The following is an 18,834-nucleotide window of genomic DNA, read 5'->3' as shown; positions in this document are numbered from 1 at the left end:
ATGAGAATGCTCATCCTAACGAGTCTACTGTGTCCCTAATTCAGGGCCCGCTCCATGAGAAGCACAGCAGGAAGACATAAACCCCTGTCTTCTCAACACATCTCACAGCTCTGAGCTTCTCCACTAGTAACTGTCAGTCTGATAGTCTTCATCTTTCACTGAGCAGCTGAACAGAAACGAGTAGTTCTAAGTGCCAACCTCTGTATCACATGTTCAAAGGCGACACCTCTCACCATGACTCAATGACTCTTTATGCAAAGACCCATAAGAGAGGGATCTTTCTATATCCACAACCAAGAAAGCATGCATCTTCCATGAAGTCGAGACAAATCGTTCTTTGTTAGAAAGAAGTAACCCATCTGGCTGGGCGTTGGCCCCTAATCTGTGCCTCCAGGAAACACAGTGCAGTCTGTGTTTGTGTTATTTTCTGTCTATTATGACTGCCTTTCCCTCCCTGTCTTTATGGGCCTTTGACCGTCATCCTTACTATATACCGCATAGAGATACTTGTATTTTTAAAACATGTTTTGAAAGATACATAGATCTTCATGTAGAAATAATCAAGAATGAGTGTCCAAGAGGTAAAAGCCAAAGTGCTCGCTGGCATTCCAGAGCCTCATGACCGGTCTTGGTCACCCTGCATGTTCCCTAAATTATTGCCATACTGACTTCACTTGCAGTTTTCCTCCTGTACCAATTTGTTCATAGCAACATACTTTTGTCCTCATTTTCCTCTCTCCTCCCTTTGACACTCTTATCCTTAAGCGATGTGCCAGATTACTGCTTGTCCTTCAAGTCGTGGTTCAGATTGAGCTTTCTCTGGGAATACTCCAGGACTGCCCTAGACAGAACTGGGATTTGTTTTCTTGGTTTTAAATCCTCTGAGATCTTACTGCATTTTAAAATTCTGTTATGATGCTTTTAATGGTTCATATATCTGTTCACAGGTCTTTTTTTTTCTTCCCTAGACTAGAAAGTCCTACAGGACTTACAAGACATGAACCACGTCTGTGCCTCTTTTATCCCGAAGGTTAGCACAGAGCCAGACACAGAGGAGGGTCACAATTAAAACACAGAGTAGATAATTCAGAAAGAGACACCCACTATAAGCAACACTATTCACAATAGCCAAGACACGGAAACCACCGAAATGTCCATCAACAGATGAATGGATAAAGAAGCATATATTCAATTGACTACTGCTCAGCCAGAGAAAAAGAATGAAATAATGTCATTTGCAGCAACAGGGATGGACCTAGAGATTATCGTACTCAGTGAAGTAAACCAGAAAGAAAGACAAATGCCATATGCTATCAATTGTATGTGGATCTAAAATATGAGACAAATGAACTTATTTACAAAGCAGAAATAGACTCACAGACATACAGAACAGACTTGAGATTGTCAGGTGGGAGGAAGGGATAGGATAGATTGGGAGGCTGGGATTATATACAAAATGGATGCAAACTATTATATATAGAATGGATAAAAAAACAAGGTGGTAGTTTACAGCACAGGGAACTATATTCAACATCCTGTGATAAACCAATATGGAAAAGAATGTATATATAGGTATAACTACATGACTTTGCTATACAGCAGAAAATAATGCAACATAGTAAATCAACTCTACTTCAATAAAATAAATTAAAAAAAAATCATCATTAAAATTATCATCACCATGCCTTCAAAACTGTGCTACAGTCCCCTGAATTTCAAAAGATGTGAAATTTCAAGAGTGGAACAAAGGCAGCTACTTCCCTGTCATTTGTGACATCTTTACTCTTGGCGAACTTCATGTATCTGGCAGGAATGGGGGAAAGTTATTATTTCTTGCATACTTATGGCTAAGAATCTCATATTACTCAGTTGAGAAGCTTCAGGTGGTTTTAGTGCCAGATGGGAACATGCCCAGAAACTGTACTTTAAAAAGCTTTAGGAAAAAAAAAAAAAAAAAAACAACAGATACAGCCTGCGGAGGAGGTTCAACAGGGTGCTTGGAAGCTAAATGGAATAAACAAGATCAGGACTTCAGCATTTGGGCCGAGTCCTTGGTCAGACTTCCTTGGATGTTCATCTACTCTTTGGCCACCTTGGTATTCACACAGCGTCTGCTGTACCCCAGGCACCGAGGGGAACGAGAGGGCCAGACACCTGGCCTCTCACGCCGCTTCCTCCTGCCGGCACTTGAACCGTCTTGTGCATTATTTCACCTGGGGGACTTGTTTTCAGACTTTTCAGCAGAATGTCTAGAAAAGTCATTCCACCTGATGCATGGGTACACAATGCATACCAATGCACAGTAAACAGATAATAAAGAGTGAACACAGTGAATGAGATAATTTTATAGCAGGCTAAACAGTGGTAAGTGTTATGAGAAAAGACTGTGCAGGAGCATTAGTGGGCACGATTGAGGAGGGTGTTCAGGATTGTTCTCAAGGGAAAGCAATGGCGTCAGGGGGAGCAGGTAAGGAAAAGTCCTGGGGCTGAAGTCTGCCTGGTGCATCCAGAGAAAGGTGAGGACGCTGGTGTGGCTGAGAGAGGCCGACAGGGAAGGAGGTCAGAGAAAGGGCAGGAGGTGGGGGAAAGGCAGAGGTCTATGCTCTGAAAGCAACTAGACACCACTGGGAAAGTCTGAGAAGGGAAGTAACATGTTTCAGTTTATACTTAAAAAGTTCTCACTGGCTGTTGTGTTGGGAAGAGATTACAGACAGGGGCAAGAGGAGGACCTAGGACTCTCTGGCTGTGATTATCTGGGGAGAAATCGTCAGCAAAGTGTTAGTCGGGGAGGGGAAGACTCGTCCCATTCTAGATATTCTGAAGCTAGTGCCAACAAGACTGGATGCAGAGTGACAGAGGAAGTGGTTTCAAGAATGGGAGCAGACTGAAGGATGGAATCATCATAAATTGCAAGCAGGAGAGCCAAGGAAGAGAATGAAAGATCAGACAGATGGGGTTCGAGGCAGGAGGTGAGGAGAGAGAAAGTTGCCTTACACTTTGTTTGAAGGTGGTCAGGATTTAAACAGCATTTAAATGTATTAGACTCAAATACATTACTCAGTAAAGATATTACCTAGGCAACATCATTAGGCAGAGAAGCAAGGCTGTCCAAGGCTTGAGCTCTGGGGCACTGTGAACCTAAGAGGAAGAATTACAATGAAGACTTGGAAAGTATTACCAGTAATTGTAAATAAAAAGAGGAGGGAGGGGAGAGAGAGAGCTGTGTCTTGGAAAACAAGTGAAAAATGTATACCATCAAGGCAGAAGGCGTCATGTACTGTAACAAATCAGGGATGACTGAGACCTGAGCCTTGAGTTTAGGGATGTGGAAATGGTCACTAGTGATATTGGTAAGAGAGCTTTCCGAGGAGTATGTGAATATGTGCATGTGTGTGTCAAGTGGTGGGGGTGGGGTTCTTAAGATGTGATAGAAGTGAGTTAAAAGCGGGATGACCCTGAGGGATGGGATGGGGAGGGAGGTGGAAGGGAGGGTCAGGATGGGGAACACATGGATACCCATGGCTGATTCCTGTGAATGTATGGCAAAAACCACCACAATATTGTACAGTAATTAGCCTCCAATTAAAATAAAGAAAAAAGAAAAAGAAAAAGAAAAGCCAATGAGAAGAGAGGAATTGTAGAAAGTGAGCTTAACAACTGCTTGAGGAAGTTTTGCTTAAAAGAAGCAAAGAATTGAGGTGGTAGCTGGTGGAACATGCCAATTTAGCCTCTAGAAAACATACAAAGATAGAATTTAAAGTGAAACTATGATGACTTCCCTGGTGGTCCAGTGGCTAAGACTCTGCACTCCCAATGCAGGGGTTCTGGGCTCAATCCCTGGTTGGGGAACTAGATCCGGCATGTTGCAACTCAGAGTTCACATGCCACAATGAAGACAAAGATCTTATGTGCCCCAACTAAGATACAACACAGCCAAATAAAGAAATAAGTAAATAAATGGATAAATACTTAAAAAATAAAGTGAAACTATGAAAGGGGAGAGTTAGTAGAAGTAGAAAGAACTCTCAGCTCACAATGCAAGTCTGAGATCTACGAAAGACTGGGGAAGAAAAGAGGATTGGGTAGTAAGAACCTTGGACTGCAGCGCAATTCTTAGAAAGTCACAGGGAGCCTACCACAGAGATGTGGTAAAATGACTGCCATCCAGGAAGCCTGTGGTGTGAAGCCTTAGGAGCCCACCGTGCTGAGTCACTGTCTGGGCTGTGCATAGGAAGAACAAAACTTCGGCTTGAAAGCTGAGGAAGGTCCCGACGGTGCTGCCCCTGAAAGTTGTAAACCAAACGAACTCCTCATCAAGTTCTCTCTTGAAGGAAGTTCCAAGAAGCACACCTCCAAGTCAAGGGAATTTTTGGGGAAGAAAAATAACAAACTTCTCCCTGGGATTTTGCTGTTCAAGCTCCCACCAGGTTGAAAGCTCTGAGCTCCAATGTGTGCTTCGTCAGCCCAACACGGCTGCCTCTTTTTTCCTGGGCTCTGTTTCCCCCGCATAGCAAACTGGAAAATATTTAGTAAAAAAAAAAAAAGCTGCAGTGAGTGAGAACCTCATCTCATCTGCTTCCTCTCTCTCAGTGAGTGCAGTCCCTCAAGTCCTGCCTGGGTTGGTTACAGTCAAATGCTTTCAAACCATGCTATATATCAGTCCCTTTCATTTATGCTATCCATCTTCCTGAACTGTTCTCAGGGGGAGTCTTAGTTCAGCGACAGCCATGGTCATCATCAGAGCCAGAAGGGAAGTCAATCAGCCTGGTTGTCAGTCTGTCTTTCTCTGCCACATTCTGTTGCATGAATTCAGTTGTGAAGTGACCACAAAATTGAGTTTGACCAAGGCTGTGAGTTTTTCCAAGTGAGTTGAGTGTAACCAACTCAGAGAAGGACAAGTGAGGAGAAGATCTAAAGAGAGACTAAAATTATAGACCATGCAACTGACCAGCTCTTATGTAACCAAGATATCTTATATTATTTTTGTCCTCAAGGGTTTTTTATAGCTTTTGTGATCAGGGAATAGAGTCATGAGTGCTCAAAGTGTAGTAAACATCCCCCCTATAGGAGAATCATCTGGGGCATTTATGTAAAAAGCAGATTTTTTGATCACACTATGGTTTTTCCAGTAGTCCTGTTCAGATGTGAGAGTTGGACCATAAAGAAGGCTGAGCGCCAAAGAATTGATGCTTTAGAACTGTGGTGTTGGAGAAGACTCTTGAGAGTCCCTTGGACAGCAAGGAGATGAAACCAGTCAATCCTAAAGGAAATAAACCCATTGGAAGGACTGATGCTGAAGCTGAAGCTACGCTACAATACTCTGGCCACCTAATACGAAGAACTGACTCACTGGAAAAGACTCTGATGCTGGGAAAGATTGAGGGCAGGAGGAGAAGGGGACAACAAAGGATGAGGTGGTTAGATGGCATCACCTACTCAATGGACATGAGTTTGAGCAAGCTCCAGGAGTTGGCGATGGGCAGGGAAGCCTGGTGTGCTGCAGTCCTTGGGGTCGCAAAGAGTCAGACATGACGTAGCGACTGAACAATAACAATCTCAATTAGAATTTTCTGAGGGGTGAAGCTTAGGAATTTGTATCAAGTTCCCCATGTGATTCATTTGTGGTCCTTCTCCTTTCTCTACTTATTAGTGAGGTTTTGTGTTTCTTTGGTAATGATCCAACTTAGTGATTAGATGCTGGATATCAAGGAGGACACACACGGGCAGTATCTTTTGCTATAAGACACTCAAGCTTTGGATCCACTTGAGGATTATAATACAGCATCGATGGACATAGGCTGTATCTCACAAGAGCTTTCCCCTTCCCCTCCCCGACTCCTCCTTCACCCCAAACCATTCTAGAACCTAAAAAACCCCACTAAAGCATCCCACATCTTACCTCTTGTGAAAATGCCTTTAACTTTTCTTTTTAATACATACAAGTTGTTCTAAAGACGTCTGACCTAAAATGGAAAGAGAACAGAACAAAATACATACATTAACAAAGAAAAGGGGTCTGGCTTATTCCTTTGAACTGGATTTGATATGACACCTTGTCTATTCTTATGGTGTTCTTATTATCAAAAGACAAGAAAACATTCCCAAATTCTGCAATTCAGACTTTATAAGTAACATCAAGGAGTCATGCCAGGTGGGCTTGAATAAAAAAGTGAATGTGACCCAAAGTTCATAGAAATTCTGTTTTGCTCACTATCTTTGAACCATTTTGTATATTTTTTGTTTGTTTGCTTGTTGTACTTTCAGAGTTTAGGCAGGTTTTCTACAAGAGTTATGCATTCTAATTCATTCATCCATCAAACAATTTCAATGATAGATGTAGGTTCAAAGTGTTCTGGTTGCTCAGAAGGAATACAATCAGTATGCAATATATCCTGAGGTAGAAATGATATTAATATGGTCAAGATTCACTCCACAAAGAGGTGAGGATGAAGGTGAATCATGAAAAATGATTAGAAGTTTACCAGTGACAGAATATAAAATAGGACACATCAAGTGGCAAAAAATCATGCACTCAGGACCATCAGGGCAAGACTCCTGGCTTGCTCAGCAAACAGCCTGTAGCTCAGTCTAGACCCAGAAGAAAGCAAAGAAAAAGCCTTGCTGGAAAGGCATTGGAGACCATGTCATGCTAGGGCTTCCCTGGTAGCTCAGCTAGTAAAGAATCTGCCTGCAATGCCGAAGACCCCAGTTCGATTCCTGGGTCTGGAAGATGCCCTGGAAAAGGGATAGGCTACCCCCTCCAATATTCTTGGGCTTCCCTGGTGGCTCAGATGGTAAAGAATCCACCTGCAATGTGGGGAGACCTGGATTCAATCCCTGAGTTGAGAAGATCCCCTGTAGGAGGGCACGGCAACCCACTCCAGTATTCTTGCCTGGATAATCCCCATGGACAGAGGAGCCTGGCAGGCTACAGGCCATGGGGTCGCAAAGAGTCAGGCATGACTGAGTGACTAAGCACAGCACATGGCATGCTAGGTAGTCTGAATTTTAACTTGTCATCAGAGGGGAGGGAAGAATCTAATCAGAGCAGTAACAAGATAAAAATTTAACTTTTACAGAGTCAATCTGACCATCATGTGGAGAATGGATTAGAACAGTGGTCCCCAAACATTTTGGCACCAGGGACTGGCTTTGTGGAAGACAATTTGTCCAAGAACAGGGGCACAGGGGTGGTTTCAGGATGATTCAAGCTCATTACACTTCTTGTGCATTTTAATTATAACCTAATGCTGCCACTGATCTGACAGTAGGTTGGATCTGTGACCCGGAAGTTGGACATGCCTGGACTAGAGGGCAAAGACTGAGGCAGGATGCTAGTGAGGAGGCTGTTGGGGAATATGAAAGCTCATTAACAGCAGAGCTCAATGTCACCAATGTTGCTGAGGCTCCAGTGGAGACATGGAGGTAGGCAGCAGCTCTTTTGAAACAATAGGTCCTACAATATGTCTTCATCATTACATCTCACAGAGAGAAACATATTTTGGTACAGCAGTTGTACAAAAAAAAAAAAAAATTCCTGGACTTACTAGGATGCAAACATCACCCAAGTTTCACGGGGTCTCACTGAATTGGATTTTTGGTCCAGATAGGCTCACATCAACATTAATAATCCCAATGTAGGAACTTCCCTGGTGGTCCAGTAGCTAAGACTCTGAGCTCCCAATGAAAGGGGCCTGGGTTGGATCCCTGGTCATGGAATTAGATCCCACATGCTGCAACTAAGACCTGGAGCAGCCAAATAAATAATCCCAATGTTGCTGGTTTCTTTCTTCTACCTACACATAACCTTCTTCCCCCTCCCTTTTCTCCAAGTCTCAACCAGTTATGTCTGAGAGTCTTCGGGGTGCCCCTCACAGGGAAGGTTAATGATTCTAAACATTTCCAGCCTCACCACTGCTCAGCCAGCCATCCTTCCATGGCCTGTGGGTGCTGCTGCCCCTCAGCTAGAAACTCCATCTATTACACTAGACCAACCCTCCAGCCAAGGTCTTTGATGAAGAAGAGAATGCCCTCCCCACTTTCACTCTGTTTCTGCTACAGGGCTATCTTAGTTTGGGCTAGAAGCAGTTGCACATGATTTATTGATGGTGTGCTCTCAGGAGGTCACAAGTGAGGTCAGCAGGAGAAGATGAGGACCAAGGATGTAGTTTCAGCCAAAGGCTAAACTCAGGCTGATCCCATGGGGAGTTCTGGGTCTCCAGTTACATGACAGAGTTGGCTTCCCCTCCAGGTAAGAGGGCAGTCTTTTATATTCTCATTGCATCCATCCAGCCTTGGCTGAAGTCTGCTGAAGTGGGAGGTGCATGTACGTGCCTAACTCTTGAAGCAAGGCAGCCTCGGCTTGGGTAAGATCCTCTGGAGAAGAGGACTGCCACAAGCCCCGAGCAGGCCACACTCTCGGTATCTGGGGACTGGGGTCTGAGCGGGGCACCAACAGCTTCCTCACCCACTGGGCTTTGGTGCCGCGCTGCTTGCAGTCAGGTAACAAGGTTTAATGGGAAAACAAACTTATACTTCCTGTATGTATGAGGAATGCAATGTAGGAGACTCGGGTTCAATCCCTGGTTCAGGAAGATACCCAGGAGAAGGAAATGGCAACCCAATCCAGAATTCTCGCCTGGAGAACTCCATGGACAAAGGAGCCTGCTGGGCTACAGTCCCTGGAGTCACAAAGAGTCAGACACGACTGAGCAACTAACACACAAACACATACTTCCTATATACATTAGACCACTGCGTCTCTCTGCGCAGAGCTATGGGACCAGGAAACACTTGAGAATGGCAAGCACAATGACAAGTCCAGGACTGTGAGAGGAAGAGACTCATGTGTATCACGTGGTGAAAAGGAGGCTTAACCTTAAAGAAACTTTGGGTTTCTACAAACATGTATGCAGAATTGGCATAGAGTAAGTGTGGTGGATTGCAATGACGATGCTAATTTTTTACTCCTTTCCTGGGCCCGTGTTAGATTCCATGTGACTCTGCAGTTCTTCTCACTAAAAAGAGAGAGTCTACTTTCCTCTTCTCTCCTTTGAATGTGGACTAGTCTGTGTCTCCCACTGGCTGAAAAATGGTGACAGAAGCTCCAGTGTTCTGGTTCTAGACCTACATCTCAAGAGGCTTGTGTGTTTCTGCCTGCCCTCTTGAGCTCTACTATAATGATGAACAAACATAGCCAGGCTAGACCAGTGCAGGATGAAACATACATGGAGGAGAGTCAACTCAACCCAGCTGGCCCAGCTGGTGCCATTCTAGATCAGCCAACAGTCAACAGTCAGCCAGCTAACCCGAAGACTCATGACTGAGCTCAGCCAAGATCAGCAGTCACTGAACTGTCCTCCAGATGCAACAGACACTTATTCTGCTATACTACTGTGATCAGAGCTTATTTCACAACATCACTGTATTAAGAACTGACTGTTACAGTAGGTGTGCAATAAACATTCATTGCATATGGATCAGTATGTTACACCATCATGGAAGAGCTGGGCTGAGGCAGACAGGAGAGATTTTTATTTCCTCTTCCCACCCCCAAAACTATGTCCAACTGAAGCCTCATCAAAAAGGCTGGGAAATACTGAGTGATACTTCTGGAGAGAGTTAACTGATAGAATTCCGTCAAATGTCCCCTGCTCTAGCAATCCATGATATCTGCGCCTTGGCCTGAGCCCGACCAGGAGGAGGGTGCGGAGCTGGGGCAAAGCTCAGCTGCAGGAGGGCATCCACCAGCATGCACAGAGCACAATGCTGGCTTGAGACCTTCTGCAGGTATTTCCAGCCAGCCCCGCCTCTTCCCCTTCTCTGCCGCTCCATAACTGGCAACAGTTCAGGGGAAAGACACTTAAGAGCTGAGCCTCTAAAGCAAGCTTTACATCTGTCTCAATCTCCCTAGTTTCATGGGCCCACTTTTAATTTTGTCTGGCAGCCACTACAGGAAACAAGGAAGGTAAATCAAAGAGTTACTTTTTATGAGGCCTTTGGGACTCCACCAATAAGTAATTCCCACCATTTTTTATTTCTTCTCTTGCTGAGGGTAATTTAGTTTTTTTCTCTTGGATTCTTTCCTCCTGTCGCTTTGGCACCATTCTTTCACCCACTCTCAGCTCCATTATTTCCAAGTAGAATATGGTTTTGGTTAGAATAAAGACAACACACACACACCACCTCCAATAGTTCACTCAAGCTGTATTAGCAATGCGGCCTATCTCTTCTGGCTGTGCCTATTAGGATTCATACTGAGGAGGTTTGAAAAGAAAATTTCCTTGGTGAGAGATAATTTTCTACCTCATAACTCCCCCTACATGGTGACTCTTGCGAGCATCCAGCCGTAATTTTCTTTCCATTTTTTTTCCCTGAAATTAGAATTGGAAATATGAGTTTTCCAATTTTTTTTTTTTTTTAGCCCCAAGTAACGTTGCCTCCATGTGAAAGCACGGAGTCAGGGCATGGAAGCACTAAATGAATAATTAGTCCTGGTAAAACACAGGTCACCATGAAAAACTCTGTGATTTTAAAACTGTAGAAAGAAGAAATGCACACCAATCTTTTATCCCACCTCTCTCCCTGCATCTGTCTCTGACTGCTGCTAACTTGTTCATAATCTAACTGATAGGGACTCCAGACCAGAATGAGAGCTACCAGAATACTGCTGTAACCCAGGTCCTTGGCAAATATCACAAACACATGCCCGCGCGCACGCCTGCACAGGTATAAAGGCTGAGACACTCAAAGGGAAGGGTACCCCCTCTGCTAAGTCCATAGAACAGACAGGCGAGCAGGAAGGCAAAGACCCAAAGTAGGGGCCCTGCTTGGGAGGAGAGAGAAGAACACAGAGCACGAGGCTTCCCTCTCCCAGGTGAGCACAGTCTGGGAGTAGAGAGCTGTCCAGGCCACTTCCTCTGCTTCCTGAACCCACTATACTCTTCCATCACTTCACTCGCATCTGCAGCGGGGACTGCAACCTGTCATGAACACACAACACTCTTGGAGACTCTGGAAAGTCATAGACATGATCTGAAGACACATGGTACATGCCACCAAAAGTCTGCCTGCTACTTCAGTTATCCCATGAATCAATGGAACAAGAAAGCCTCTTCTGGCCCAAGAACAACACACAGTTGTCGTTCAATGAATGCTGTGGATGTCATCACCCCGAGATCCTATGGAAAAGGGCTTTCTCCAGCACTTGGGACCTGCACAGCACAGGACTCCGTTCAAGGGTGCCAAATGATGGGATTTTACAAACTGAAATTCATTTCAAAAATGAGAAGAGTCTGTAGAGACAGACTGCCTTGGTCTAAAATCTTGCATTACCACTCTCTAGCTGTGAAATACACCTGCTATGGCTCAAATTCCTTATATTTAAGGGGGGAATATCTGCATACTGTATATATAAATGTATATAAATATATAAATATCAGTATTTATATTATATAAATGTATATTATATAAACAATAGCTCTCACCTGGTGTTTTTGTGATTAAATGAAACAATGTTAAAAAGTGAAGTATTGTTGATTTGCAATGTTTCAAGTGCATAGCAAAGTGATTAAGTTATACATATATACATATACCCTTTTTCAGATTCTTTTTCCTAATAGATTATGACAAAATATTGAGTCGAGTTCCCTGTGCGCTACAGGAGGTCCTTGTTGATCGTCCATTGCATATATATTAGTGTGTATATGTTTATCCCAACCTTCTAATTTACCTCTCTCCCCTTGAGATCTTTCCCCCTGGGTAAGCACAAGTTTGTTTTCTGTGTCTGAGTCTACTTCTGTTTTGTAAATAAGTTCATTTGTATTTTTTTAACATTTCACCTCTAAGTGCTACCATATGGCATTTGGCTTTCTCTGATATGTCACTTAGTATGATCATCTCCAGGTCTATCCATGTTGCTAAAGATGGCATGAATCAAATAAAATGACTCTGGGTAAAGAGCTCAACATAGAGCCTAGGAACAAGTGACTACTGAATGAACTTTATTATTTTACTATTGTTGCTGTTGTCATCATGGAAAGTCTTCAAAAACTAAATTTTATTTGGTAATAAAACAAATAATTAAAATAAATATCTATGTGCTGTGTGCTGTACTAAGTCAATTTAGTCATGTCCACCTCTTTGCAACCCTATGGACCACAGCCCTCCAGGTTCCTCTGTTCACGGGTGTCTCCAGGCAAGAATACTTGGATATAAGAACATGTCAGCGGTGATTACATGTGGGCAATTCCCCTAGTCTTTTGAAGAAACTGAACTGAGATGACTCAGGACCCTTCCATGTCTGTGGAACTTCGATTTTTCTGTTCATAACACAAATCTGTCTCAAGTTGTTTTTTCCACTTGTGCTCCCATTCTAAGGTCTAGGAATGAATGTTCTGTTGGCTTTTGAAAATAATTTGGAAACTTTCCTTTTTCCTCTCTGCTTGGGAACAATTTAAATAGTATTGAAGTTTCTGTTTCTTGAAGGTTGAAAGAATTCACCCAGGAAACCATCTGTGGCTGGCACTGTTTTGAGGGAGAAAGAAGTCTTTAAAACTTTCTCAATATCTTGTATGTTGGCCCCCACAGAGTCTTCTGCACATTTCAGGTTTAATTTTAGTAAGTTGTATTTTCCTAGAAAATTATCCATTTCATCTAGCTATTCAAATTTATTTCAAGAGAGTTTTGTAAAATATTCCTATGGCATTCTCATAATCTCTTCTGCATTGATAGGAATGTCTAAGTCTATGTATGTATACTACTCTCTTTATTTACTTGATTAGGCAAGCTTGGGGTTACCTACTTTGTTTCACTTGGTTTTCCAAATAAGCTCTAGGGTTTACTTGCTAATTCTGCTGTTTTCCTATTTTTTAAGAAACCAATTTCTATGTTTTAATTTGATTATTTCCTTACTCATGCTTTTCTCAAAATTATTTGGTCTTCTTTTTGCTAACTTTTTGATAGAGATGCTTGCGCATTTGTTTTCATTCATTCTTGTTTCCTAATGTCAGCTTCTAGCTGTTTACATGGCTTTTAATGCATAATATCATGACTATTACAACTATTGTTATTTTTTATTATTATGGTTACATGTACTAAAATATCCACTTTATTACCTTTGCAGTGAAAATTATTTGAAGGAATTTAAAATTTTTTTGAAATAATAGTTTTAATTATTTTTGTTTCCAAACTAATTTCAAGTTGTTTTTGCCTTGCAGTCACAGAGAAGAGTTTGAACTATTCCCAATTATGGTGTTTACTGGGATTACATTTCTATTGTATCAGCCTTATTAATTATGTTACTCAGACCCTCTACAGCTTTCCTGTTTATGTTTCCCTGCATTTTATCAGTCCTGGTCTAAGAGCTGAACTCTCCTCCCACCACAGGGTTTTTGTCAGCTTCTTCTCTACTTCCTAGAGATCACACTTTAGGTTGTTGAAGCTCAGTAACTCAGTGCATGAAGATTCATGAGACTATCTTCTGAAAACACCTATCACTGATACATTTTATACATTGTTTTCCCTTGAATTCCACACAGAGTTGCAACCAGGTCTAGAAGGACCTGAGGTTTTTGCTATTTTGTGAACCCTTCTTAGGAAATGTTTAAAAGTACTTAAATTTTTTTTATTGTTCTTTAAACCTAAGTGATGTTTTGTTTGTTTTTAATTGAAGCATATATAGTTGAAATACAATGTTGTGTTAATTTCTGCTGTACAGCAAAGTGATTCAGTTATATACATATATACATTCTTTTTTATATATATTCTTTGATGTACTCAATTTTGAATAAAAGTTTAATTACAGATTCTTAGAAGAGGCCTATGAAGTGAGGGGCCCTGGAATTTCAGCTTAACATTATGTGGATATTCTGAATCTTTTTGTTTTCTAATTTCTTTCCCCCATTCTTCCTTCTTTACCCATTCATTTATTAGCTTGGTGCAAAAGCAATTACAGCTTCGGACCCAGTAATTATTTACCAATGAGAAATAAGTTTGTTTATTCCTGCAGCATAAAAATCCACACTTCAGGATTCAATGAACTCTTGGAAAGCATTTCCTGTGTCGTCCTGGTTGTGGAAGCATTTTCCCTTCAAAATGTTGTTGAGATGCTTGAAGAAGTGATAGTCTGTTGGCGAGAGATCAGGTGAATATGGTAGATGAAGCAAAACTTTGTAGCCAAATTCATTCAACTTTTGAAATGTTGGTTGTGCCAAGTTCAGTTGCGCATTGTCATGGAAAAGAACTGGGCCCTTTCTGTTGAACAAAGCCAGCTATGGGCACTGCAGTTTTTGGTGCATCTCATCCATTTGCTGAGCATGCTTCTCAGAAGGTAATGGTTTCACTGGGATTCAGAAAGCTTTCATGGGTCAGACTGATAGCAGACCACCAAACAGTGACCATGACTCTTTTTTTGGTACAACTTTGGCTTTTGGAATTGCTTTGAAGCTTCCTCTTGGTCCAACTACTGAGCTGGTCACTGCTGGTTGTAGTATAAAACCCACTTTTCACCCCATGTCACAATTCAAACCATAATCAAGAAATGGATTGTGGTTGTCTCATAGAATAAGAGAAAATGATGCTTTAAAATGATAATTTTTTTTTATTTGTGGTTGGCTCACAAGGTAACCACTTATCTAGTGGTTAGATAAAGGCTAGAGCCTTTTCACCTTTTTAATTTGCTTCAAATGCCAAGTGACTGTTGAATGGTTGACATTGATTTTTTGGGCAACTTCTCATGTAGTTGTCAGAGGATCAGCTTCAATGATTGCTCTCAATTGGTCATTGTGAACTTCCAATGGCCAGCCACTGTGCTCCTCATCTTTAAGGCTCTAGCCTCCTTTACAAACCTTTTTGAACCACCACTGCATTGTATGTTCATTAGCAGTTTCTGGGCCAATGCATTGTTGATGTTATGAGTTATCTCCACTGCTTTATGACCTATTTTGAACTCAAACAAGAAAATCGCTCAAATTTGCTTTTTCTCTAACATTATTTCCATAGTCTAAAATACATGCAAAACAAGCAGCAAGGAAAAACATAGGAAAAAAACATAAAGGAAGAAATGCATTAAAGTGATGTATAACATCACTACATTTATTTAAGAATGTATTCCGATGTCAAATAGCAAAGTTCAACAATGCAAAACCGAAATTAACTTCTGCACCAACCTAATTTTGTCGTTGTTCAGTTGTGTCCATCTCTTTGCAACCCCATGGACTACAACACGCTAGGCCTCCCTGTCCTTCACCATGTCCCGGAGCTTGCTCACTCATGTCCATTGAATTGGTGATGTCATCCAGCTGTCCCTGTCATCCCTTCTCCTCCTGCCTTCAATCTTTCCAGCATCAGGGTCTTTTCCAATGAGTCGACTCTTCCTATCCAGTGGTCAAAATATTGGAACTTCAGCATGAGTCCTTCAAATGAATATTCAGGGTTGATTTCCTTTAGGAGTGACTGGTTTGATCTTGCCGTCCAAGGGACTCTGAAGAGTCTTCTCTAACACCACAGTTTGAAAGCATCAATTTTTCAGCACCCAGCCTTTTTTATTGTCCAGCTCTCACATTCATACATGACTACTGGAAAAACCATAGCTTTGAATATATGGACCTTTATTGGCAAAGTAATATCTCTGCTTTTTAATGCATTGTCTAGGTTTGTCATAGCTTTCCTTCCAAAGAGGAAGCATCTTTTAATTTCATGGCTTCAGTCATCATCCATAGTGATTTTGGAGCCCAAGAAAATAAACTCTGTCACTGTTTCCATTGGTTCTCCATCTATTTGCCATGAAGTGATGGGACCAGATGCCATGATCTTCACTTTCTGAATGTTGAGTTTTAAGCCAGCTTTTTCATTCTCCTCTTTCACCTTCATGAAGGGGCTCTTTAGTTGTGGTGTCATCTGCATATCTGACATTATTGATATTTCTCCCAGCAATCTTGATTCCAGTTTATGCTTCATCCAGCCAGCATTTCACACGGTGTCCTCTGCGTATACATTAAATGAGCAGGGTGACAATACACAGCCTTGGTGTACTCCATTTCCAATTTGGAACCAGTCCATTGTTCCATGTCCAGTTCTAACTGTTGCTTCTTGACCTGCAAAGACGTTTCTCAGGAGGCAGGTAAGGTGGTCTGGTATTCCCATCTCTTTAATAATTTTCCACAGTTTGTTGTGATCCACACAGTCAACCTCATACCAGATATTTAATGGAGTGCCTACCCTAAGCAGTGCACTTTCCTTGGTGCTAGTGTACTAAGACCTTTTTGAAGGAGTCCTTCCCTCTACCTAACCTTTGGACGTTGGTATTCTTCAGGATTCTGTCCTACATGTATTCTATCTATGCTCTACAGTTTTGGTGAAAATCTCATTTGATTCAAAACTATCCATAAACTCTACACTGATGGCTTCCAAATCTTTGTCTCTGGCACAAATCTACATACCATCTCTCTGCTAAAGATTGTCAAATTTCTAGATCCCATCCAGATTCTCCCAATTGAGTTTGAGACCCACAATAGTCTACTTTTTCTGGACATATCCACTGGACTATCACAGATAGGTCATATTCAACATATCTGAAGCCTGTTGCAATTCACTTCTCTCTCTCTTGTTAATCATCATCACCCACTTGCCAAACCATAAACCATGGCATCATTTCCAGCTTCCTCTGTGCCATGATCGTCCACATAAGATCACCAAGTCAGTTGCAAAAATCTACCCTCGTCTTCAGCTGACCACCACTGTTAGTGTCCTGGGTTCTTGGTCTCTCTGTAATCAACAGGAAGCAGTAAGGGGTCAGATGAGACTGTCAGCCGAGGCTTGTACTGCAACACAAGGGTGTGAAAACAAGAAATAGGTGTTCTTGCTTGCCCCCCAAGAAGACCTTCTTGGATCCTTAAAAGGGGTAACAACAGGGGTGGGTCTGTGGGTGGGGCAGGAGGAATAGCTTGGTGGTCTGCCCACCCCCTCGGGGCTGCTGTGAGCAGTTATCATGTGCAGGACCCTGCTTTTGCTCCCAGCACTGCAGAAGCAGAAGCTGGTCTGCGGCCTCTTTGTACCTTGCTGCTGTTGTTTGCTGTTGCTCAGTCATGTCCGACTCTTTGGGACCCCGTGGCCTGCAACCTGCCAGGCTCTTCTGCCCATGCGATCTCCCCGACAAGAATGCTGGAGTGGGCTGCCATGTCCTTCCTGCTCGTTACTGTTCCAACCGCACAGGTATGTAGTTATCTCTAGTCCTTTATGGTTTCTTTGTATTCTGTTGCTCCGGGAGACATCGGTCCAGGTGCAAGCACTGCAGTAAAGAATCCCAGGCCCCAGCCTGCCTCACCAAGCCTCTTCAAGGAGAATACGACAGCCTCCTACTGGGCGCTCCTTCCCTCCACTCTTACACATCAGCATGCATTCTATTTTCCAACCACTAGGCAAGAAAAGCTCCATTTGACCCAAGTCTGATCATTTCTCTCTTACCTGAAGCATTCAGGGACCTCCATTCACCCTTAAGAAGAAGTCTGAATTCCTCAATGTGACATAAAAGACCATCTCTCCCCTGGCCACTCACCCAATCAAATTCTCACCCCTCTCAACGCCAGGCTGCTTTCAGGATCTCCAACCCACCTTCATCTCTGCCTCCAGATCTTTTTGGATGCCATCTCTTCCACCTGGAACGCTCCTCTCCTTCTTCCTGTTCATGTTGTATTAATATGGTTTGCTGCTTCTATTATCCTATTATTCTCTATTCTCAAGTGTCCTCACTTTTTCATTGGTTTGCACCTTTTGCCATAGGCTTGCGCAGTTTTAATTGTTTTGTCTAGAGATTAGGAAGGTAGGCTTCGCCAAATGGTACTCTTTAAGTAGCAGTGCATTAACCGGCTCTCAGGAATTAAAATAGGTCCCCTGACTTGTAGCATCTGTCAGTTTATTGGTATAAATATTAACATTGTGGCCAACTTTAAGCTACCAGCACAATGTCCTTGTGTGAAGAGATACACACAATTGGCTCTCAAAAGCCAGTACAAGCTTCAGCACCTCACTACCTTTAAGGTTTATAAAATGTAATTGAACCTACAATTCTCTAATAACTGTATGAAGAATCAACTGGTAGCTATTGAACTCACCCATGCAAAAAGAAGAATTTAACACACAATTTCTTTCCTAACTGCTTTTCCTAGCTTCCCGAGTTTCATTATTTAATATGGGAATATATATTATTATTATGTAATTATGTTTACATTATGCATTATCTTTTCCCAGTAATATTATTTTTGACAGTGGCATACAGATTGAATACTCTGTTTAAAGCCATTATTTTCAGATGTAACTCTGTGCTTGACTGATTTGAATTAGTTTTGCCATAAAGACAGGAGATCATTTATACATACTCAGTTTCTCCCTAATTTATCATCCAGCTTCTGTATGATGCCGGCAACATTGTTTTTCTTTCTCATGACTTTGTCCTAGGGTGAGCAAAATCCAAGCAACAGGTTACATCACTATGTTGACTCACAGCCCGATCCTCTCTCCCATTGTATGTTTTGATTAAAACAAAGAAAGCCTAGGACACATTAGCAAGAATCGATGCAAAGCTCATTCTTAAATTGAAATTTTGTTTCGAAGCACTTGACTTGGTCTGTGTAATTGCTGAGTCGGCCATTAAGCTAAATCAGATTTTGTGTTGGAAATGTTTAAAATGTAGATAGATACGTTATGCTTTCTTGGCATCCTCTGGTAACTTGGCTATGTTTGGCAACATCCTGCCTAAAAAAATAATTTCTATACCTACATGTTTCCAGAACAATCTGTCAGAGCCACAGTTGGCCCACACTGAAATCAAATATTCCT

At 42.1% G+C, this 18,834-nt stretch overlaps 1 long non-coding RNA gene across 1 annotated transcript in view; it reads right to left on the bottom strand.

Moving 5' to 3' along the window:
* LOC133046155 (uncharacterized) overlaps nt 1-18,834 on the bottom strand; it is a 135,609-nt gene that overhangs the window by 50,325 nt on the left and 66,450 nt on the right. The window contains exon 2 of the long non-coding RNA XR_009690433.1: nt 5,900-5,963. This is a non-coding gene — a long non-coding RNA (uncharacterized LOC133046155). The remainder of the gene's footprint in view (nt 1-5,899; nt 5,964-18,834) is intronic.

This window comes from Dama dama, chromosome 24 (genome assembly GCF_033118175.1).
Source record: "Dama dama isolate Ldn47 chromosome 24, ASM3311817v1, whole genome shotgun sequence".
In the NCBI taxonomy this organism is placed as follows: domain Eukaryota; kingdom Metazoa; phylum Chordata; class Mammalia; order Artiodactyla; family Cervidae; genus Dama; species Dama dama.
This window is presented reverse-complemented; position numbering and strand designations above follow the sequence as displayed.